We start from the raw sequence: 24,483 nt of genomic DNA, 5'->3' as shown, positions 1-24,483 counted from the left end.
GTTTCCACTGTGCATATTAATGAATATTAAAGTATATTTGGCCTTTGAACTTTTAAAGTAGGTATTATAAGCTATTTTAGAGGAGGTCTCAAGTATTCATGGATTCCAGCTATTTGCAAGAGGTCGTGGTCCCTAGACCCTATGCACTGGGTGTCCACTGCAAACTCACTCTTCAAAATAAAAAAACCATAACAAGTTTAATTTAATAAACAACAATAACAGCAAACAGTCTATATTTTATCGCCATGAAAATAGTGACCACCTTGAAACTTTTGGTCTAACATTTATTGCAACTCAAATTTAGATTTGTAAAAGAAGTCTAAGAAGCTAAACTTAATTTCCGGCTTTAAGAATAAACTAAAATTCTGTTTTAACAGAAAAGAAAGCAAGGCCATATTGCAAAATATGCCGTTCAATTCTCATTGGTCCAAAAGTGACAAAATTTGTGATTTCCCAATGTGTGGTAACTTAAACAGACATAGAATGAGTAGCTTTGAGTTTTGTGGACTTTAGCAGCAAACCAATGCTGCAGAATCAACTTATTGACAGAAACCTTGGTGTTTAGTCAAGTGTTTCCCAACAGTTTTTTCCTCAGAGCCTCGGTTTGCATAGACAGAAAAAGCAACATCCCCATTCTTGCATGCAACAATTCTTTTTCAGCATCAATAAAGCAACTTTACAAGTGCTTGTGATCAGAGTTCAGTTACCTTACAGAAATCGTTCTGAATTGTTAAATGGATGCCCACAGAGTCCCTCATATAGTATCTTTAAACCTTGCTCTGACTGTTATTTTGACACCGAAAATACAATGTGTTTGGGGGATAGGTGGAGTGGCATGTGTACTTCCAATCTAATTTGTCAAATTAGGTCAGCAGGTTGGGTTACAGAAGGACAATGACCCTTGCAATTGCGTCTTTTTAGCTTTGCACATTCTTACAATCCTGTTCTGCTAAACATAAACATGAATGAACATGTAACACCAGAATTTTCCCCCTAATATATCTTGTGAGATTCTACAAATGTACTTTAAAATTTGTCCAGAAGAACCTGATAAATGCTCTGAAAGCAGCAGCTCAGTTGATTCAATTGTTATAATTCAGTGCACTCATAACAATAGGGGAAAATATCCAACTTGCCAAACTAGTTTAGGGGAAGTTGATGTCAACAAGTTGGTGCCAAACAATCATCATTTCAGCACTTTACTTTTTCCCCATTGCTGTCAATGAACAAGTGATATAGGCAAAGGAACATTTTAATTTGAAGTGTTGTGTTGCATTGACATCATTAGAGAAAGCACTAAGCAAAATAGCTCGACTGATTCAATTAGAAAAAAGACTGAAAAGCATACTCTGGCCAATCAGGCCTGCACTCTGTTTTCTGTCCAAAACCTACTCAATGACTTGGGAATTATGAAAAATAAAACAATACAGGATCAATGCATTAATCGATAGGAATACAAAGACTTTGTACGAAACCAATTGTTCATTGTTCAATTGAATCCCTTACAAATCACCTTAAGATGTTTTGAGATGAAACTTGCTTTAAAAGCTATGTGCAAAAGGACATAAGATCTTTATTACATATTGCAATTCAAGGTGTTGATGGAAAGTTGAGCCTTATTCTTCGAGGGGGGCAGGGAGAGCTGCTAATGAAAAGCTCAGCACCATGTAGAGCACTTTTAGAAAGTGCAAGATGAAAGCTCACACCTGCCCTGCAACAGCAGAATATCCAAATTTAGGCACATATTTCATCACCGCTCGGTCTGAGAGAGAGGGAATGTTGTGTGAAGAAGAAAATCTGCAGCACTGGGAGAAGAGAAAAAGACAAGAGCGAGTGCCTGCATTTGTCCTTGCACAAATTTCTCTGAAATACCAACATATGAAATATTAACAGAACAAAAAGCCAATAAAAATAAAAATCAAGAATTTCTGCAACATTCTCTCTGCAGTGTTCATTCCTCTGCTGAGAATCACTGAGAGGAACACCAGCATTGAACCTGAAAACTCAATTTAAACAATATCATGTTTGTGAATACCAGGAAACCAGAAACATGTTTGACTGCAAACATGAGTTCAGAGAAGGTTCTGCATTAAGGTCCGTATAAATCTGTCACATCTATCATGTAAAATTCACCAGTGTGGCTACCAGAAGTGACCTCTGTGTCTAAACGTCATGCAGTGAGGATGCTGCTGTTGCAGATTTGCAGTCTCACTAAATAAATGACAGTGAGGGACAACTACTGGCTTTATAGCACATAAGATCTCAAACTAGAACGAAGCAAAACACTAGACAAAATCAGCAAATACTGCTTTGAGAATATGGAGAATTTTCAGATATAGACTATACCAAGATTGTTCATTTACATAATTAACGCAGCGGGGACTAAAGTAGAGGTAGGAAAAATATTGTTTGTGTGGAAAACCATATTCATATTATTATTATATTATGAAAAATACTGTTATATGCAAAATATGCAAAACCCATAAATCTGACTTATTCACACAGTGTAAACATAAGATCTTGTGATATTAAGTGGACATTTAAGGTTGAAACATTTAACTTTTTCATATTCAAAGGTTCTTGAGTATTTTAAACACAGAGAACTTTGACAAAATTTGTATAAAACCATGACTTAAAGGAAAAAACAGATAGCCTATTTAAATTTTAGCGGATTTAAATCTCAATCTAGTTGCCATCACTTCATTTGGAAAATCAAACTTTTTAGGCGCACAAAGTAAGAGAGCAGAGCATTCCTATGCTATGTGCATGTATTTTCCACTTCAGACAACAAACAATACAGTCATTATCTGTGGCAAATGCACAGTGCATGCTGAACAAATTTTCACCAACTGAAACATTTACTTAATTGCTTTCAGATTTATTCACAGAATGAAATCATTGAGAAAATGATTACGGTCATCCAAGCAGGATTTCTCCAGTATAGCATGGTGTTTTTTGAGATAGAAATCTAATTATCTCCCGGTGAAAATGACGCCTAAATGACAACTTACTGAACTAATTAGGCGAAGAGCCTTATTTCAAAGAAACTCTGGACCAAGTAAGAGTTTTGATGGTTCTCTCTGAAAACAATCCAATCTTGCCTCACCTCAACAAATTCTGCTTCAGCACTGACACAAATAGCCTGGAGGGTAAAACAAATCCTGACCTGTTTTATAGAAACAAAGGGATCAAATTAAAATGTTCCCACTGAGTGAGCAGAGTACACAAATATGCCCCCATGGACGGGCAGCACCTGCTACACTCTGCTTCTGACAACCCCCCATTTCTCAAAAACAAGTTAAGTCTGACTTTAACGTCTCCATCAGATTAATAAATACCTTAGAAATGATAAAAACTTCACCCACCAATCAAGACAAACTTTATTGAGCGAAAATATCAACAGTTGACAGTTGAAGCTTTGTTAGAGATGTGCTTGTACCAGCTTTGCAACTACTTATCATAGTGTTCATTGTAAGTATTCTCAATGAAATTAATTCAATCTTGGTAAAATAGGCTGAAAAAATTACATTGTAATTATTTTTGCACATAAATTACAGGTAACTGGAAAACTCCTAGAGAAATCTTCACATCTGCCATTTAGTGAATCAAATTAATTAACTTGATTGAAAAATGGTTTTCCTTACCTGTTTCATTGTCTTCATTTTATGTTACCAAAAGATAACTTTGGGTAGCAAAAGTTGGCAAATTCTTTTGGGGAAAAGTTACCAACTTGTGCAGATTTAGTTGCGACTGTTCTTCTCTGTGCCATCCTTAGTCTTTCTGCTTCCACTACATGCAGATATTACGTAAGGTTGTGTCTCCAAAAACTAAACAAAACGATAGCTGCCAATGCAGACATGGCCTATGACAGACTGCATAAAAAAATCTGCTTTGCCACACTTACATTCCAGATATCGAAAATGGTGTTATGACTAGACATATCAGATAGTTAAGATATCTCTAATTATTGTAAATTACCATTAAAGTGGCCAGCCATTTATTGCCTAAGGATTGTGGATGTATACCAGTAGGAAAAAAAGAGAGAAAAAAAAATTGTTTGACCAATCCTTCAGAACTGACAGTGACCTAAACATAAGTCAGAAATGTAAGGCATGACAAATTATAAACCACATTTCTTAATGACAAAACACCCTTGTGAGAAAACATCCCCCCATTAAAATTTAATGGATGGATGATTGATGAGTGATTAATGACCCTAATTAATTGCTTTATATTTCCGGTCACATGATGCCCCACACACCATCCGGTCACAAGATGCCCACTCCCCCCAGGATGTTTCAAGACCTCAGCGTGCTTACATAGATTTAAGAAAACTTACATGTGCTTACCACAAAGGAGATTTGAATAAAGAGCTCGTATTCTATTGTTTTTCAAAATTAATGTGCATAATGGTTTAATACACAGCTTTCTGCTATTATAAAGAATTGATTTTCTGAAGACTTTATATTCCAGTTGGCCAGTGGGGGATTTGAACCCATGACTTTGGCATTATAAGTACCCTACTTTGACCAGCTGAGCGAACCAGCCACACATAATGGTGAGTCTTCATCAATGTAAGAAAAACTTACATGATCTTGACAAAAGCCGTGATATTCTAAAGTTTTTCAAAATAAACATGAATAACGGTTTAATTTAAAGTCTCCTGCAATTTTGAAGAGTTAACCTTATATAACACTTTATGTTTCAATTGGCCAGTGTGGGTATCGAACCCATGACCTTGGCATTCATAGCAAGAGCTCTGACCAGTTGAGTTAACCAGCCATACATTATGTTGAGTTTTCATCGATATAAGAAACACTGAAATGATCTTACCACAATGAAGATTTGAGTAAAGAGCTCATATTCTAATGTTTTTCAAAATCAATGTGCATAATGGTTAAATATACACCCTCCTGCTATTTTATTGATTTTATTAAGACTTTATATTTCAGTTGGCCAGTAGGGGATTGAACCCATGACCTTAAAAACAACACACTCTGACCAGCTGAGCTAACCATAAACACAGAATGTTGAGTTTTCATCAATGTAAGAAAATCTTACATAATCTTGAAAAAAAAGCAGAGAAATTCTAATGTTTTTCAAAATCAACATAAATTATGGTTTAATTTAAACCTCCTGCTATTTTGAAGAGTTGACTTTATGAAACACTTTATGTTTCAATCTGCCAATGTGGGGATTGAACCCATGACCTTGGCCTTATAAGTGCCATGCTCCGACCAACTGAGCTAACCAGCCACACATAATCTCGCGTCTTCGTCAATATAAGAACGCACATGATCTTACTACAATGAAGATTTGAAGAAATGCTGTTGTTTTTCAAAATCAACATGCTTAAAGGTGTATTTTCCAGCAATATTTTATTTTGAAGTGTTGATTTTATTTTACACCCTTTTTTATTTTGATGTATTGATTTTATTTTCCACCTTTTATTATTTTGAAGTGTTGATTTTATTTTCCAACCTTTTTTATTTTGAAGTGTTGATTTTATTTTCCACCTTTTTTTATTTTGAAGTGTTGATTTTATTTTCCAACCTTTTTTTATTTTGAAGTGTTGATTTTATTTTCCAACCTTTTTAATTTTGAAGTGTTGATTTTGTTTTTCACCCTTTTTAATTTTGAAGTATTGTTTGTCTGAAAGACTTTAGATTTCCATTGACCAGCATGGGAATTGAACCACTTACCTCTGCATCATTAGCACCACACCTTGTCTAGCTGAGCTAACCTCAGCTGGACAGAGTTTTCCTAAATACATGGTAACTTATACGTAATGTTGAGTTTCCATGGATTTAAGAAAACTTACATGATCTTACCACAATGAAGATTTGAGTAAAGAGCTCATATGCTATTGTTTTTCAAAATCAATGTGTATAATGGTTTAATATACAGCCTCCTGCTATTATGAGATTTCCTGAAGACTTTATGGAAGGGTGGAAATTAAAATCAACACTTCAAAATAAAAATGGCTGGAAAATAAAATCAATACTTCAAAATAAAATATTACTGGAAAAAACACCATTAAGTATGTTGATTATAAAAAACTTAACACCTTTTCTTCAAATCTTCATTGTAGTAAGATCATGTACGTTTTTCTTGTACTGACGAAGACACAAGATTATGTCTGGCTGGTTAGCTCAGTTGGTTGGAGCGTGGTACTCATAAAGCCAAGGTCATGGGTTCAATCCCCACATTGGCCAATGGAAATATAAAGTGTTTCATAAAGTCAACTATTCAAAATAGCAGAAGGCTTTAAATTAAACCATAATTCATGTTTTGAAAAACTTTAGAATTTCACTGCTTGTGTCAAGATCATGTAAGTTTTTCTTACATTGATGAAAACTCAACATTACAGTATGTGTGGCTGTTTAGCACAGCTGGTCAGAGTAGGGTACTTATAATGCCAAGGTCATGGGTTCAATCCTCACACTGGCCAACTGAAATATAAAGTCTTCAGGAAATCAATTCTTCAAAATAGCAGAAGGCTGTGTATTAAACCATTACACTCATTGATTTTGAAAAACAATAGAATATGAGCTCTTTACTCAAATCTTTGTGGTAAGATCATGTAACTTTTATTAAATCCATGTAAGCATGATGAGGTCTTGAAACATCCTAGGGGGAGTGGGCATCTTGTGACCAGATTGGGGTGGGGCATCATTTCACTGGAAATTAAAAGCAATTAATTAGGGTCATTAATCACTCATCAATCATCCCCCGATTAAATTTTGACAGAAGGTGCCTATATAGTTGTTTTTCCTATGTAGCCGTATTTGTATAAAATTAAAAGAACAACTTTTTATTACTTAACCAAACACAAATTGTCTATATAAACATTAGAAGCTTTTGCTAAGGGGGAAATGGATTTACTATCCAACTGTATGCTTTGTCAAAACATGAGACCAAGGAGCTCAGTAGAGTATATAAAGAGGGGCAAATATGTTTTCACAGCTACTCCATGCGGTCTGAATTAATAATGGACTTAGCCTAATCCACAGTGAAACACATACGGTCACATCATGACAGTTTATTTTGGAGGGAACGGGTTTAGGGGTTATGATGAGAACCTTTGTGTGGATGTCCGTTTCTGAGCATAAGTTCAAACAGGACACCCAGGAGAGCGGTGGAGAGAACACAGTGACTTTTCACAGACTCGGGTATTGACTGTGCAAGTGTACCCCAAGGCAGCGAGGCTCTGGCTTGGGTCCAGAGGAAATCTGAATGCTTACATAAAGACAATGACAGGTAGACTAGAAGAAACTGGGAAAAATTTAATTTAGGAGGATCCTCTCAGATTCTTCTCAAATATTTTGGAGATGCTAAACATTTGCTTTTCCAAATATTTTGCTTCCAAATATTATTGCTGGACTGACAGTAAACATTAGTATTTGTAAAAAAAAATCCTTGTACATGGTGAGATATAAGATGTATTTCAGTTTGTTGCCGTTTATTTTATTTAAAAATAGTTATTTCTTCTTAACTATAATACAGTTTAAACAGAAGCATGATCCCTGTCCGATACCAATGGTATCCAAATACTGATGTTTTAACTGATAAAGCAAATGATAAAATAAAATGGCTTAGCTTCAGAAAAGACAAAAGAGACTTAACATTGACTTTGTTTTATCAGTTTTGTTAGGCTGGCCTAAACTTAAGACCTGGCAACGCCACCAGACCAGGAGTCGGGTCGTGACTAGGGCTGTCAAATATTTTAGTAATCGAGTAATCTATCGATTATTCTTATGATTAATCGAGTAATCGGATAAAAACAATAAAATATTCGTAAATCTAACATAATAGCAGTAACACTATTGCATATCAACTTCAGTCCAACTTCAACCTCTGCGCTTTGCCGCAGTTTCACCTCACTTTACGTCAGAGGGATCAAGCGCACCTCCTTTCACTCAAACTGGACACAGGCTGGCCTGTATGGATACTTCTATCAACTTCCTGCGAGAAATTATGTATCTTTTCAGAACTCAAGGTAACTCTGCCGCATTAACTCTTGTTGTGCAGCTTTATGAACCGCAGGAATAACTTCCTGTCGCAAATTCAGAGGTCCGGGTTGAGGGAGCGGTGAGAATGATTTATCTTTGTGAACAAAAAATTAGATGCGGTATTTACATCTCAACACACTGCCCAGTGTGTGGTTCTGTCTTCCACGAATCAGTACTAACCTCATCATGCAGGTTCAGCCTGGTGAGGAGCTTTTGCGCTCGTCTCGTAGTCGCGCTTCACGCTGGTTTCATATTATTTTATTAGTAGTAGAAGTAGTATTTTTCCGGTTACACGATGCATCAAACATGTCTAATGCGTTGCCTACTTAGTCAGCCAGATTTAATGTGCGCAGCCACGCAGAGATCTGAAAATCTCGTCCCATTAACTCCAGTAAACAGAACAGTTTCTGTGGCGCTTATTAAAACCTCAACAGACATGGAAGAGCTACTAAAGCCACATTAGCAGCATTAAGTTAAATCTCCCGTTTTTTGCGCATCTCTGTGCAGTGCAGATTTAACTCATCATGCAGGGCCGGTCCACGGATGCATGAGGCCTTGAGCAGAATTTGACAGAAGGGCCCCTCTTCCTGCTAAAACAATGAGCACCTCTAACATCTTCTGTGTTAAATTTAATCTGGGAGAGGGGGAGAAGTTTAATTGGCCCACCTAAAAACAATTTACCAATTTGTATTTGTAAACAGAGCTCAAACTAAAAAATTTAACTCACAGCATCAGATTGTTGTTGTGGTAACAAAACCATCTAACTATGAATATTTTTCTTTGAAGTTTCACAAAGTAAACTTGCCAGCTCCTTTAACACCATTTGTTACTCCTCTCGAGTTTAATCAAGGCTTAACGCAGTTCTTGGTTTCAACAGCCATTTATTGTGGATACATCTTACAAAGTTCCCAGAAAATGCCGTCAGAACTAAAAACAAAAAAGTAACACAAACCCAAATCAGTTCACAATAAATGGAGTATTTACATAAATAAAATATGTAAATAAACAAACCGTACCTCATTAGCCACATTGACTCCAGAGGAATAAAGCTTAATTTCCAACGATTAGTTTCTTCAGCTTGAATGCCCCAAGTGGTTCTAAGTGCACCAGCCAATGTTTCCCTGGGCAACACATGGTCGACAGAACGAAATAAAAATCCCCCCCCCACGTTTGAATGTACACTTAACCGAACCTAATGAGCATCAACACGAATTTACTAAAACTACCACACATTTAAACTTAATGTTTTATATCAAATAAAATTTAACTACTGCCGCCTTAAACCAAACAACCAAAAACACAATAAATCAGATGCAGTTGTCTTGACAGGAGCTACACCATTAATAATCTCAATAAATAAATGTTACATTTATATATCTGGTCTGTGCTAAAATATTAGCATCGATGGGGCCCCTAAAGTCCCAAGGGGCCTTTTGGAGCTGCTGACTTAATTTGGATTAAACAGAAATGCAAATAATTGATATTCATTTTAATTGGATTTTTTTGATTTGTTGTTTTAAAGACTAGTTGTGGGTTCAGATAGCGAGATACCGGCGTTTTCACGTAACTTATAAACACCCAGTAATGTTTTTATATTTTCTGTTTACTTAACACCTTTTAATGCAAAAACCCTGTGGACAACCTCGGCCCCCCGACCACCGGGCTTAGCAAGATTTCTGGGGGAAACCCTGAAATGTATTATATTTGACAGAAATATCCCAGAAGCATGATTTTCTAATATCATTCAGCAGTAGTGCAATTGGAAAATCGAGAAGAGAGAAAAAAAAAAGGAGAATAAAAAAGTCTCAGTCCATCTTTTAGAATAAATTGCTTCCTAATCTCAAAAAGCCTGAATAAAATACAACCTCATATGTAAATATCCCACCGACTTCACTGATGCCACAAAGTTGTGGCTGAAATGAGAAGCCTGCAGCTATGAATGAGTGCAAGAACTAAAATGTGAAGCACAGCAGAGAGCATAAATATTCAGCCACAATCACACCAGCAAAGGTTACAGAACATAAATAAACATTGTGAGTCATGCACAAGCCAATTACTCTTTGTTTTAGCATGAATCTGCTGCGTATCTGATATTTTATTTACATCACATAAAAGCTATGACTGCTCTCTCTGCTGCTTTAAGACAGTGCCAGCCTCCAAAATAAACACATCAGTAAAGCACTGAAATATCTTACATAATAAGCAGGAACTACTTGTTTTGTGTTCAACAGAAAAACTTTTTTTTTTTTTTTTTTGACAAATCTATCCCAAATTATCCCAAACAACCTTGCTGCCTAGGACTTGTGTGGTGAACTATGATGGGCCGAAGACGCGGTGGTTGCACGTAGGCCTCGTCCTGCCCTTTGTGGTGTTAACATGCGTGGGTGTGTGGCATTGACTGTAATGTCACATTCACGCTCTGATGCGTGTGCATCAGTCCTTTCTTCTGTTTTCACATAGAACTTAACTCCAGTGAATGCAAAGAGAGAAGTTTAAAAAAACCTTTTCAAAAAAAGAAAAGTCCTGCAGATCACCTCCAGCTGTCTGTGCACACTCACAACACCTCACCTTTAAAGGTTACTGTCTTCCCTGAAGTAAAGACCGCCATACGTGTTGCAGTCACGAACGGGTCGCATTTTTAATGGGGCCCGCATGAATAATGGCTACCACCCACGGCTCCACGCTCAAAATAATTCAGCGACAAGGAGGTGATGGAGCTGCATTGATGTAGGGACCCCCTTCAGCCAAAGTAGGGGACACCATGGAAGCCAGGGTCAGGTTCAAATCCTGAACCATATTCAGTCAATCTTAAAACTCTGAACCCCAGCAGTCATTTTAGTCAGGATTGCTCATCACTGGGTTGAAGGAATGGATTAAATCTGTTCAGGCTTTTTTTTTTTTTTTTTTGCTTCTTCTTGCACAGTTTGACTTTATTTCTCCCTGTGGACAGCATGCCCTCTCCATGGCCAGGATCAGCTGTTCATCATCTGAAGCTGGCAGGACAGAAAGCAGGAGGTCCAACTTCCCTATGTGGATTAATGTTAATAAGGGTGGTTAGCTTGTATCTGAAGCAACCTGTAGCCAGAAAGATTTGGGAATAAAATGTGTAATGAATTAGTTTGTGGTGGTTATTTAGTACCAAGAATAAAAATTCACTATAAACTTTAAAACACCCCAACAAGCCAGGTTTCCTTTAAACGTTCCAAGATGTACATTGGTAATTCCCATTTACTTTTTCCAAGGAGCTCAACCTTCCTGCACCCACAACAAATTTGTAAAAGCATAGCTTTCTAATTTATCATTTCATCAACAGGCACTCTGGAACTCATTCTGGTGATCTTCATGCATCAGCACAGTTCCTCCAGTAAGTTCATTTGTTCAGTTTTATTCTATTCTATTGCTTTTTCCTTAATGTACTGCAGTGCTGTCGATATTGTTTTAATGCTTACCTGTATAACACTGTCTTAATTTTGTATTTTTGATTATACCACGAGTAATTTCACATTTTATAACTTTAGAGTAAAATCTGTTTGTGTGTGGAAATTTTATATGATTCATAATTAGATTAGAGTCTGAATCTTGAAATATTATTTGACTGAAGGCCAGAAATCCCTCCTAAACACATAATTCCCACTTTGATTTCCACTTCGGACGCCATGCACTCAACGTGGGCGGAATAGGATTGGCTATTGCATAAAACTGCAGCGACAGAAACAGGACAGGGTGGTCATTGCACTGTGTGAAACTGCGACCGCTTCTGAGAGTAAAGACATCTGACATCCTTTCAAAGCGAGGCCCAAACAACTCACCTTGACTTGGGGAAAAAAAGCAATGTCAAAATCAGAACTGTCAGTTCGCATGAATTTGTCATCCACAAAAATGTCCAGTCCATGCACACAGATTCGATATCTTTCTCTTGTGCTTGACAATCATTCTCCACAGGTTCAGCAGAGGGGAGGTAAGCGCTCAGCTCACCGGGAGCATGAGGTAGAAATAACAAGAATCAGATATTTATTTATCTGGACAACAGCCTGAACTATAAAAGTGTCTATTCTGCTAGTTTTTATGTGTACAACATAATAAAGAATTTTCTGAATTTCATTTAAAGGAATCACATGAAAATATGAGATTACTGCTTGCATCTTTTCAATAAAACAGCAGAGCTCTCCCTTTGCGTTACGGCAGCAGGCTTTTCACTCTGAATATCCATAAACACACTTCATTTCTGACGCTGACTGACAGCCTATTTCAAGAGCTACTAGAGAGGAATCAAACAGAGAGCCATATTCCCATGTGTTCCACATATACCAAGTGTTTGAGAATCAAAGAGGGGAAGAAAATGGTGGATGCATTGGCAGATCTGCACATTCAGTTTGTTTTTATGAAATGCAAAGCATGTGTAGCATGGAATGACTAAAAGGTAGAGCACTTCGAGGATGAAATAAGACTCCTTATACGCTTTTTTCAATTTTTCCAATGAACTCAACTTAAAACAAATCTACTTTTATGGTTTATATGAACAGTGATGCATATAAGGCATATTAGTCGTACATTAGCAGTATATTAAGGCCAAAATTCCACCACAATCAGGAATTTCAGGGCACAACAGGAGATTTTAGCCTCACGGCGTTCTGCAAGCCATCATTATATCTGTGCAACACACCATAGATAAATTTATACACTCAACCCTTTACTTACAAGTGGCTCTGCAGAAATGTTTCCGATTCAAATCAATAAAAGCTTCCACGCAGTACAAACACATTCATGCTGATCTAAATTATACAGTGCCCTCAAGACTTTTTGGACCCTCAATAGAAGTTATAAAACGCCCTCAAAATAAATTCAGATTGTATTACAATAGCATAATGAAAAATCCCACATTAATATTTGTGTTGTCTTTCAAAACACTTAACAATTTCCATAAAATAAATGCACATAAAGCATTTTTTTTTAAATCTGTGCTTCATTTTTATTTTATTACATTGACTGGGATTTATTTTTATCACTAGGTCACTATCATTAATTTGGTGATATATTTCAAATAATTTCCCATTAATATCCAAATTAACTTCCTAGCTAATCTCTTGAGATGTTTCATTATTTCTACATAATCTTCTTTCCTTTTATTGTCATCTACATTGTAAAAATGCAGCAAAACACCTGATACCTCATGCTGTCATTCACATACATCACAGTTGGGATGTTGTTCTTCAAGTTGCAAACGTCCCATAAATATACTGACGACCATTAGAGTCAAATACTTTAATTTTAATTTTATCATGAGACAAAACATGTATTCAGAAATTAAAATCCCTTCTCTTGGCTGCTTTTGCAAACCGTTACTTGGCTTTTATGTTTATTAGCTGAACAGGCCTTCAGTCAGTGTAGGGATAATATAATAATGGTTAATGACAGCTTCAACACACATCTTCAAAAGGTCATTTGCTTTTGTCTTGTGGTGTATATATTTTTACTTACTTTCTTCCTATTTGTTGTGATAAGAGGACATTTCAAACACTGTTAAGAACAAAATTATTCAGACAAGTAGAAGATTTAGAGTCAAAGCAATGGAAAAAAATTTACAATTTCAATTAGTAATCCAAGACTTCCCATCTCCCTGGGATACAAATAAGACATAACACAGAAGCCAGATTATTACTCTTCAAAATGATAAAGACAAAAGAACATATCACATGTTCATTGGCAGAAGAATTCAGAAAAGACTAGGAGCCTAAATGTGTGCATATCAACATTCTGAGCAACAATTTAAAATTTAAACCATGACAATAAGGCTGGATGAGGACACATATTTATCCTGCTCCCATCCCTAATGAGGAGGATGGTACAAAAAATATCAGTGCTCTTATAGTAAGTCCCAACAACCACTATACACACCATCAATATGTCACCAATTCTTATAAAAACATGCCAGAAAAAAAGTATATTTATTCCAAATATGATAAAGATCAGAATGTGGAGTTTACTAAGCGCTACTTTTACTGCAACCATTGGCTTAGGTCAGATCAGACTAAGATTGACATCATTCCCAGGGTTAAGTAAGGTGAAGGATCAGTGATGCTGTGTTATGGTTTTGGTCCAAAGAACCATACTAAAGAACACACCATCATAAACTGTGAAGTACCACGACATTTCTAATAATCTGATGGACTCCTCTAATAAACTGAAAATAATTTGCCATGCAACATTTATTGATGTTTAAAGCATACATCCAAATCATAAATGGTTTACCAGACACCACATCCTGTCAGTCAATAAGGATTATGCAAAGAAGAATGCTCGAAGATTCCTCTGTCTGTAAGATACAACCTTGTGAAATGGTTGGAGCTTGGAATAAGGAAATAGTGGATGTGCAAAGTATAAAAAGCTAACAAAAATTGATCCTTTCCAACTGAATTCACTGAATTCAAATTAAAGGTTGGATGTTCATAAGACCAAGGTATTACAAGAAAAATTAAATAAGATTAAAAATTGTAACATTTTACAAAAAAGCACCTTGTATGAAGGACACTGCATTCTACCTCATCCAGTTACACCTCCATCAGTTTCTTTTACACCGTTACTGTTATCCTAATTAGAAACAGCTGCCCCAATCAACCGTTATGTGATATAAGTGTTGCACATAGGCTATCTGATTGATTGAACTCATTCTATCATGTACGAATACATTCAAAATCGATTTCAATTCCAGTTTCAGCTATATAGCAATCATGTCAGCCATTCGCATCTAGCAAGATGTGAACCATCAAGGTCGTGTGTGGCCTCTCTCGCTCAGAGGCAAAGATCTGAAGCTCATTTAAAACGAACATTTTCAGACTGTCACACTGACAAAGTGCTTGAAGAATTTAGTTCATTTATTGCAATGTTAGGTCCAGTCCAGCTGATGACTCCAGATGGATTTGTTGAAAAGAACCATTTCACTGTGTAGTCACTCTTTGATTGAAAAAGGCCCTTGCAGCCCTCAACTGTCCTCCTTTACAAAAACATGCTGTAGAAAACATTCAAGCCTTAATGTGCCTCAGATGAACATGGGGGTGCAAATTATTTTAAAAAGTCAATATTTGCAGTATTAAACCATAGTATTACAAATGCAATTTATATTTTTATGAACTCATTTGGGCAAAACTGAAAGCATAACCTTTTTTGTGGCTATGAACAAAAATCATAAATATACGGTTATTCCTCGTTATTTTCCCCCAAACTATTCATCTTTGCCTCTGAATATAAAGTATTTCATATTAAAGAGAAGAAGGTTCATATTCAGAGAATAGACCAACAACAAAAGTGTAGCTAAACAGATGTCAAATGTTATTAAATGCAGCTAAGAGAGGTTATAGTGGAGAAGTAACTGGAAATCTAATGTAAATATAATCTAAAAAAAGCCGAGTTTAAATGAGATAAGAAATGTGGAGCAGATCGTTGTGTGTAGCCAACATGAGGTGGAGAAACACATGATGTGGCTGCATGCGGACAGCCAGGTGTGCTACCTGTTAAAGTGGAGTCAGGTTAGCAGTCAGCCATGAACAGAGCTGGTCTTCCCGCCAAGCAGTTGGAAAATTCAGCCATCAGCCTGTTTGAGCAGTAAGCCCCATTCTATACATTTAAAATACAGAAATGCTCCATTTGTACATTTCACATGCCACACTCTAAGAACTGTAGGTTGCAGTCAATCTTAGCATTCTAACTTTGAGTTTTGCAAAATCTACTGTATCATGCAGAACCCTTTACTTAATAAGCTTCTTGTTTTGAAAAAAAAAATGCAAATAGTTCAGGTAAAACCTGCTATGCTAGATACTGCTAATCAAATGCCCTTGATTATCTGATCAACTGAAACAATGACCTGCGCTATAAAAGCATGAGTTCACCTGTCAAAAAACATAAACATACAGACTTCTGGATGTCGACTAAACAGAGGAGCCCAAAGTCTCGACATGATGCACAGCGTCATGTGGGGCTGCAAGGTATTAGGAAAACATGCTAAATGTTATCATCATGGTGAGTGTTGGGATGACGGCAGTGTTAACGTCTCTTTGCTTTGTATTCATTGCAAACAGTCATCAGACCATGCAAATATTTGAACAAAATTTCATTTCAGTATTTCCATTTCAAAACATTCTTTTGTTAAAAACAACTGTGTTGAATGACATCTGTTGTTTTGGCAAAGAAACAGCTTAGATGAAGTTTTCTAGACCCTCCTGAACAATTTCTGACATCTTAAACATCAGAAAATATACTTCTACTAATGTAATTAGCAAGTATTGATTGTTGAGAAACCAGAAGGGTGATGATTTACTGAATTTGAAAGTATTCTACAATTTAATGCAAGACCGTCTGAATGACAACTAAAGCTTAGCCAAAACTATCTAAATAAAGCTCTGCAATATATTGAATTGAGTGTATTGTTTTTAAACACATGGGTTTTCAATTTTGCAGCATTTTTCCTTCAGCCATGTCTCATAAAACAACAAATATAACATCAATGCTTAAAAAAACTGTCCTTACTTTTACATGGAAGCAGAAAAAAGCTGCAGATCAGATGTATGGTGAGTGTCACACAAACTGTGTCTGGTAAAACACACCAAGACTGTCGCTGCTGTTCATCTAAGTCAACAGCTGAATCAGACGGAAGAAAACAGGATGCCTGGTGTTTTTCAGGAAAAGAGGTCGGGATAAGCCGAGATAAGGTTTCACTATGAGGAAACATTCATTTCAAACAACTTTAAAATGATTTTCGACCCAAAATAAGTGAAACAATGTTCAATCGCCACAAGGAAATCCCCTCTGCAATTACAGCACATTCTGGAAAGTAATTTATCTCCCAGCAGACGGATAGCATTTCTTCCTTTCAACCACTCTTCATGAGATTGTACACGACACACAAGAGAATCACTGTCGCACCGAGGGAAGTCTGATTAATTTAACTTTGTCAAACCAATTTTACAATTAGGCGAGGCTCTAATGTGTTTTTGCAAGTTCTTCCGGGAAAAGAAAACATACTCAGGAAAGGCGTCCAGAGAGAAGGAATGCAGAGCCATTTCATTTTATCCACCCTATTCATTCAATTATTTCACTTACGAACAGCAGCTCATCAGCCTCGCAGTCAATTCTCAAACCAAAGGGACAAATTGTCCAAATGTGGCCTTTTGCAGGTATTCATAGAACCTGCAAACATCTGAAATCATTCTTTAATAACCTGTTGAAAAAAATGATCAAACCTTATGTTAAGATTTAGACTAAGGGCTTCATTACAGTCATTGTAACCATAAGGTCAAAAAAAGAAACTTTCAGAAGGTTTTCCCTGATGGAAGTTTGAATAAAACTAAGATACTATGTACACATTTTATTGATGAAGTATCCTTCCACAGAAGCAAAAATTTAATTAATGTTTGAAACACAATTACTTCTTTTAAACTTTCCTGAATATGAAAACCATTAGAACTGAAAATTTAGCATAGTGATTAATCACAGTGCTAGAGAGTGATTAATTTTTTTCAATCAGTTTACAGAAATAATATTTGTATATTGGTTAGGATTTAAAACAGTAATTGTTAAAGTATACAAGGTAGGGAAGGACCAGAGGATGGATGATAGATTGCTGGAAATACTGACTGGATGGATAGGATGATGGAGAATCAACTAGATGAATGAATGGATAATAGATAAAAGGATGGATGGATGGTCAGACAGATGGTTTGATGGATGAATGGAGGCATCAGTCAAGTTCAGAGTAAATCAAAGTGCTTTGAGGGAAAAAAACAAAAACACAAACGGACAGATAGATAGTAAAAATATATTCCTTGCTTTACACTCCTGATGAGCTGTGGTGCACTCATTAGGGTTTACACAACAGTGCCCACGGGTCAGAGTAGGGAACCTATAGATCAATGAGAGAGACTTCCATGTCCACATGGGGCTGTGTGTAGGTTATAGCCACCCTGTCTGCTCCCTCTGGGTTTCACATACAGGAGAGTGAATGGACAGAGTGCGCTGACATTCACTGAAAATTTACCAGCAGTCTTTTCTTCTGCTGCGTGGGTCCGTTTACCCAACACTGCTGATCGCTGAGTTTGGCACCAGACCCCCAGTGAGTGATCTCAGCCGTTTTCTCCTCGCTTAAACGTGTCACCTCAGCAAGAAGAGCAGCAGTCTTTGTGTAAAATATAGAGTAAGGTCTTGTGCAGTCAGCTTTGATCAGTTTTTGCCAAGGTTGCCTCGACGGTGCTCTGTTTTAGCTGACTGTAGCAACCAGTTTCTGCTAAATACTCAATTAACTCAGCAAATAAGCAATCTGGACTTTTAGCTTCATAGTCAGGGAAAAAAAATCCTCCTTTTGAGAGCTAGTATTGAAAATGCATTTTAAAAAGTGAAATGTTTCCATATTTACCATTTTAGTAAACACCAAACCCTTCTGGAAGACGCATTAAAAGTTTCTAATAATTCTTTTATTTATTTTGTTTTTATTTTATGCCTTCATTGCTTGAAAGCATAAAATAGGAAGAAAATCAGCTAGACGTTATAATAACAACAATCAGCCAGACTCACTGGTTCTCCAACTTGCAGCTGGAATGAGATGAAATCAGGTGCAATGTCATTTTCAGACGCAAGCTCTAAATTAGATCTACCTTTCCTAACAGACATGCCACCTGTAGCATGCTAATTATAATTTTAAAACAGTTTTATCTTAGAAAGAATGGCAGTTGCAGAGACTGGAAACATGTCCAAACAAAAAAAATAATCTTTCTTGTAAGTGAGGGGAACGTGTGGAGGTATTTGTTTTAATTTTTTGCAATTTATAAAGCCTGTTTATAGTCCATAAAGCAGAGAAAACTCTGTTCACTTTCTTTGATATTTCACTACCATTTGACAAGGTTTCAAATTTTTATCACTTTTTCGCTTTTTATGGTGCAAATTTTGTACTTTTATTATCCTTTGCATTTTTGTAGATGCTCCTAAAGGAATGGATGAGTCTGCAACTCAGTGACAAGTAGATGGTATTAAAATTCCTAATCATCCAATTTAACAGTAGTTTGTTTGCTAAATGTTCTGGTGTGTTAGCTTAAACGTTACATTAAAGCCTAAATGAATTTCTTTAAGATGACAGAAGCAAAAATGTGGGAAAGATGTCAAACAAAAGTGTTAGATCTCCAGAAAAACAGGAGACTTATGGCTTATGACCACTTTACAAGATTACAGCCCACTTTGAAAAGATTGTAAGAAATAAATCAGGCTTGGAAGAAGCCAAACATTCAGACATCTGCAAGGTAACCTACATCAGCAGCTGAACTACCCACCTGAGATGTAGGCAAGAGATCAGAAAGGAAGATTAAACCCATTATTTTATCAGAGGAACACATGCATGAAGGATTTCAACTGAAAGGTAAACAGATGAAGTGATGTAAGAGCATTCAACATTTTTTCTCTCTTGTATTCTCTGTAAAGTGTGTTGGGTGTTTTCTACAAAATGCATAGTTTTCTAAGTGCAAATACGCAAAGTAATGTGAAATACGGCCTCTCTTTGCTAGAAACTGAAACTATACTGGAGTCGCATTAAAGGGATTTTTTACATTCATCTTATATTGTCCTGATTCCTTAAACTTCAAGCATGTCATTAACAAATGCTTCGACTAAGAAGAAATTATGAATGAAGTCAAAGAAAAGAAGATTTTTGTAAGAGAATCGGGTGCCCAAAACTGCTTTAGCCGTGCTAAGAATGTTCTCTCTACAAAAATTTTGAAACCTATTAGGTTTTTCTGACACTGTCGCCATCTATTGGTGTCTTATGGTCATTTTGTGCATTTGTCCATTCCCAGACGTCTATGGGGACACAAGAGCTGCACGACATGGATCACTTTGTGATGATACTTTTTAAACTTACTTTAACAGACAGTGATCATTTCTTCTCTTTGGTATTTTGCCATTATGCAGTCGTGGACTTTTCATACCAGACTCTTTCCAGTAACAAAACGCAGTTATCTCCCTTAGGGTATTTTATACCAGCCGTGCTTCAATTTATTTTCACACTCATTGTGACAGCCAGGAACTTTTTTAAGTAGCCTACTCATAGCGTAATGTAGGGAAATAAAGTTATATGGCTCTAATAAAAAAGTATCTACCAGATGGAGGGTGTTCAGAGGTACTTTGGTTTGATTAATGGTCATTTTTAATGTATTTTTATGATAATAATTCAAAAAAATACTTCAACAAGCTAAAAACTACCAAAAGAAATAAAGCGATACCTATTACTGTGTTACTGGTCCATGAATACATCACAACTATGAGCTTATCAGAAATAAAATTCCCAAAATTGGTCAATCCTCAGCAACAGAATGTATATTAATATAAAATCTGTTGCTAACAACTGGTCATGCGAGATTACCAGAAGAAATCTAATGTTTAACAATTCACAGTCCTTGTCCTTTCAAGTAGGGGTCATTAGAAAGGTCCTTCTGTGTCAGAGTCACCTGAGTTACTGGATCATTTAAATGATTTCCCAAAATACCTGCAAAATTGCATTTACAGGGCAAAGTGGATTAAATATTTTTGAATTATTCCTTGGAACGAGAAACTAGGCATGAATGACACCATAATCTGATTAAACAACATTAATATAGTAATAAAACTAATACACTATGTACAAAAAAAATAAATAAATAAGCGCCGTTGCCACATTCATGCACAGTATCCACACTTTAACTAATTTATTTTTGTCCTCCAAGGACTTATAAAGAGAGGACGCTTTTTTCGGGTCATACCTGCAGAGCATCCCCGCACACACTGCGGCATTGAAGGCAGCACGGCTTTAATGCTCCCATATCCCCGTTAATTGAGCACGATGCGGTCTCCAGAGCGGACCTTTTCAGGCTCTGACAGAGCAGAACTGGATGGAGGTGCAGGGAATGGGGGAGTGCAATAATAATAATAACAATTATTATTATCTGAATATTGATAATTATAACAGACTTAAAATCCCTCAACAAGCTTTAAATATATCCCTCTCATTTGCGGCGCCTATATGAAGAGACGAGCATGTTTTATGTGAATCCTTCGTGTTATTTTGAGCCGCTGCTGTAGAGGATTACCATCCTAATATTATATAAACACCACCGGAACCATGTTCCATCCACTGCAGCCCCGAAATGACACCAAAAACCAGGATACTCACTGCGGGCAGACAGGAGGGGAGCGAGCAGGCTTGTCAGGACGCGGGCAGTCCTCCTGTGTTTGGGGTAAAAATCACAGACAGGACGTCTGTTTTCCTCAGTGTCGTCGCTGCTGTGGAAGAAAGGCGAACAGAGGAGCAGGCTGAGCGGTAGCATGCACTGCGGTGTTCAGAGGCTGCTGTCGGCCCGCTTCTTCTGCTGCAGGGAGGGGGCGAGACATTACCGCCGCCTGGTGGCGGGGAGACCGCACAGATTTTTACAGAAATGGTCAAAAAGCAGTGGCATTAATAATGAAATATTGTCCAAAAAATAAAACAAAAATAATAATATAGTATAATAATAAAATAATATATACTTTATTTAATTTATAATCAAGAAAATGAAAAATGAAACAAACATTTTAATGTTTTTCTCCAGGCTGTTTTTCTCCTAAGGAGACAAAAATGAGGTAATTCAGATACTGATTTCTCATTTATACAGTACATCAATCAGTCGGCTTTTATTGACAAAGCACTTTTTATACACAAAAAGTACAATACAAACAAAAATAGCAGGCGATGAAATACAGGCTAAAAATGATTTTTACAAAAAAGAAAATTTGTGGTAAAGATATGATAACAAGTTAGGTTGATGGACTTATAGGAACCACAACTGTATTAATGACAATGAGAAGATATTACAGGCTCTTAAAATCCACATAAGAATTTTAAAACTAAAATTATTACAAATAAAATAAACACGCAAGAAAGATAAATACAAACTAAAATGTATATTTTATACAAACAACTGTTATAAACAACTGCAATAGAAATGAGTATGTTACAAAAACCTGATAAAACTACAGCTAGAATGTACAGTAAAATAGAAAATTTCTGCCATCTTATAATTATGATATATGACTATACTTTATATGTATGCAATGTTTACACAGCTATAGTTTTTTAACTTCTAAATCGTACAGAAAAAGGCAAGAAAAACATTTGTGGAATTATGAACATAAATAAAAAAAAGAAAACAAGGTTTGACCTCTTGTGGACAAGCACAAAAGTGTGAACACGGCTGCTAGAAAAATTTTTACTTTACCAAACAAAACATAAAAGAACAAGAAACTTAATTTTACAAAGTGAAAAACTGCTGGAGTGTCATTTAATTTTCGTAGTGGCCACACTTAAAGTTTTCTTTTGGATTTTTGTCAACTTGAACGTAACTACGTAAATTAATCAATCAATAAATCAAATTTTATTTGTATAGCACATTTCAGCAGCAAGGCTTTTCAAAGTACTTTACATCAAATCAAACACAAAAACAGAATGCAACAGAATCAACAATAAAAAAAAACAACATCAAGTCAGATTCCGTCAATAAATTTGCGATTGATTACGTTTCTAATACAACTCTAAACAAGTGAGGTTTTAGTTGAGATTTAAAGGAAGCCAGTGTTTCAGCTGTTTTACAGTTTTCTGGAAGTTTGTTCCAGATTTGTGGTGCATAGATGCTAAATGCCGCTTATCCTCGTTTGGTTCTGGTTCTGGGGATGCAGAGCAGACCAGAACCAGAATTAATATTGTAATATATGCAACTATCCTGTTAACTGTCATTTCAGATGGAAAACAAGCAAGCACAACAATGCTCCAGATCAAACAAATGATTCGATTGATCTATGGGCTGCATAGCTTCAACCTAAGGATAGTGTTTACAGCAATAAAGCAAAACGGTGTTAGCCAGGCAAGACAAGCTAAAGTGATGACTCTCTGCTTCGACATGACAGAGTGGTACTCCAGTGGTCGTCATATGGCCAGATACTGGTCATATGTCATGAGGGCAAGGATTGACAAATCACTGCAGGCGAAGTAGTACAACACCTGAGCCTGCAGAAGGCAGCCTGAATAAAAGATGACATGAACAGGAGAGAGCAGATCTGACAGAAATTTAGGATGGAAACCTGCTGTTCCATAAAGGGAATTCATGCAAAAAGCACAGAGCAGAATATACATTGGTTCATGAAGTTCATTATTCAAAATTATTATCAGAACAACACTAACATTTACAATTATAATATAGAATAATACAAAAAACTGAGAAAGGAAAGAGGTGATTTGTAATATCTTATCTCATTTAAATCTGAAAGAAAAATAATTGAAATTGTTGAAACATTGTGCATCTTGGTTCAGAAACGTGTCTTTGCTCCTTAACCAGCTCTCTGACAATGTCTAATCTCGCTTCTCTGTTCAGTTTAGGAAATCCAACAGTAGCTGTGGGACTTCAACTTAGCCAATAACCCTTCTTTCTTTCAGTGCAGAACATTGACTGGATGAAAGTCGGATGCTTCACAAAGTCACAACTGATTCCACAGGAGGAGACAGATGGGGAAGGAGGGAACGCAGGATGATTACAATGACATTACAGAGCAGGCAAATGGCCGAGCTAACAGGTGGGACAGTTGTCCAGGTTAGGTTGACCCAGGGAGATGGCAGTGGTAGTGGACACATACATGTCCATAAAAACAGAATTAATTAGATAATGAAATAGCAATGACTGATGACTGAAACTGACAGAATTAAAAATAATATAAAAAATATATCAATAGCTTAAAGTGCTCCAATAAATGGAAAAAATGATAACTTTACCTCATGTTTTCATAACTGAATTTACCTGCATCTTTATTTTTCCATTTTAGTTTCAGTGAATTATACATTTATATTATAAATTTTACTGTTTTAAAAATATTTTGAATGCCTTATCTTTTACTCATACAGATCCAGTTATGTCTCTTTAATCTTTTATCTTATCTTATTTTTTATCTTGTTTTTTTCCACTGGACTTTTGCATTTCGATGTTCTTTTTACATTTTCTATCTCTTATTTTTACTTTTACTCATCCATTCTTCCCTTATTATACGAATGAGAAGTGGTCGTCTGATTTGAGACTGCATCTACTCTTAAATCACAAAATCAGTATAAACAGCGGTGGATTAAAATTAAAACTTTAATTGTGTTATATTTTGTAGTATTTATTTTTGGTTACATTTTTTGGTGTTTTATTGCATCTATCATGGAGCTTTGTTTACCCAGGTTTGCTGTAAAACAATGCTACATGATGTAAAATATACAGTCGTCTAATATATTTAGTTGGGAGTGCAGGGATAGGCTGGGGGTGGGAGGGCACCACACATCTTGCCTAGGGCCCCCAAATGCCTAAGCCCGGCTCTGCTGCTCATCTCTGCCCTCCAGTGGCTACTTGAGGCATCAACAGTAAAATAAAACAGGCAAAAAAAATTAAAGTTGGATACCGAA

The 24,483-nt window shown here is 36.3% G+C and overlaps 1 protein-coding gene, 1 non-coding gene and 1 pseudogene across 3 annotated transcripts in view; 1 reads left to right on the top strand and 2 right to left on the bottom strand.

The window, feature by feature from the left end:
• Positions 1-21,402, bottom strand: part of adarb1b (adenosine deaminase RNA specific B1b) — a 124,954-nt gene extending 103,552 nt beyond the window's left edge. For both annotated transcript variants that reach the window (XM_044132926.1, XM_044132925.1), the window contains exon 1: positions 21,193-21,402. The gene's annotated coding sequence lies outside the window, so the exon portion shown is untranslated. The remainder of the gene's footprint in view (positions 1-21,192) is intronic.
• On the top strand, positions 6,142-6,215 carry trnam-cau. The gene has a single exon. It is a non-coding gene; the product is annotated as a tRNA-Met (tRNA).
• LOC122840354 lies at positions 21,288-23,822 on the bottom strand (annotated as a pseudogene).
• Positions 23,823-24,483: the final 661 nt, after the last annotated feature.

The sequence above is a fragment of the Gambusia affinis genome, linkage group LG11 (assembly GCF_019740435.1).
Source record: "Gambusia affinis linkage group LG11, SWU_Gaff_1.0, whole genome shotgun sequence".
Lineage (NCBI taxonomy): Eukaryota > Metazoa > Chordata > Actinopteri > Cyprinodontiformes > Poeciliidae > Gambusia > Gambusia affinis.
Note: the sequence above shows the minus strand (reverse complement) of the source record. Positions and strands in the feature narration are given on the sequence as shown.